Genomic DNA, 945 nt, shown 5'->3' with positions numbered 1-945 from the left:
GTTCCAACAATAACCTCACAATAATATTGTGTGGCAGGTCAGGCTGGGAAAGAATGGTTGGCACAAGGTTACTCAATGAGAAATCGAAGGCTGGTATCCATAGTTTTTTGTGGGTTTTTTGGGCTATGTGTCCAAGTTTTAGAAGAATTTCTTCCTGACATTTCACCAGCATCTATGGCTGGCATCTTCAGAGAATGCTTGCCTGGGAAAAGTGGATATATCTATACTGTGTGAGCCTGGGAATGCAGGAGTGATTTGCATGTGTATTGTTCTGTGCTGATGGCAGGCCTCAGGCTGGGAGGCTAATGCAAAAGAGGATTAATGTCTGCTAATTGGTGATCATTATCTGCTGGGAAAGCCCCTGACTCTGAGTGGTTTCCCATTTGCATTTGCTGAGTCCTTATTTTGCTATTCCTCAGGACTGGTAGCCAAATTTTGTTCACTTTAAGGGTTTCTTCTTTCTGGTTGAAATTATCCAGATGTTTGTGGATTTCAATGGTTTCTCTGTGCATCCTGACATGGTAGTGGTTGGCATGGTCCAGAATTTCAGTGTTTTCAAACAGTATTTTACTCAGTGAGTTTCATGGCTTGGTGGGAGTTAAATTTTCCAGGTCCCACTTCAACCTTAACCCTAACCATTTTTTTCTACATTAGCTCATTAAATCAGCCCTTTGCCTTAGGAAGGTAAGAGATGTAGGCATATGCTCTAGAACATCAGTACAAAGCCCCATGCTAGCATCATTGAGCCAGTCAGGCAGGTAAGAACAAAGCTACTGGACAGCTATCAAGCTTTGGCCTGGTTCATTCCTCTTCAGAAATGCTGCTTTTTTAAACTATGTGGGAAGTAGAACAGAGTTCAGTTATCTACAGGCTCAGACATACTGTTTTTTTCCTACCTCATATATCCAAGAGATTACTCCAAGCTGGCCACAAAATTATCAGCAG

This window comes from Sceloporus undulatus, chromosome 2 (assembly GCF_019175285.1).
Source record: "Sceloporus undulatus isolate JIND9_A2432 ecotype Alabama chromosome 2, SceUnd_v1.1, whole genome shotgun sequence".
Taxonomy (NCBI): domain Eukaryota; kingdom Metazoa; phylum Chordata; class Lepidosauria; order Squamata; family Phrynosomatidae; genus Sceloporus; species Sceloporus undulatus.
Note: the sequence above shows the minus strand (reverse complement) of the source record.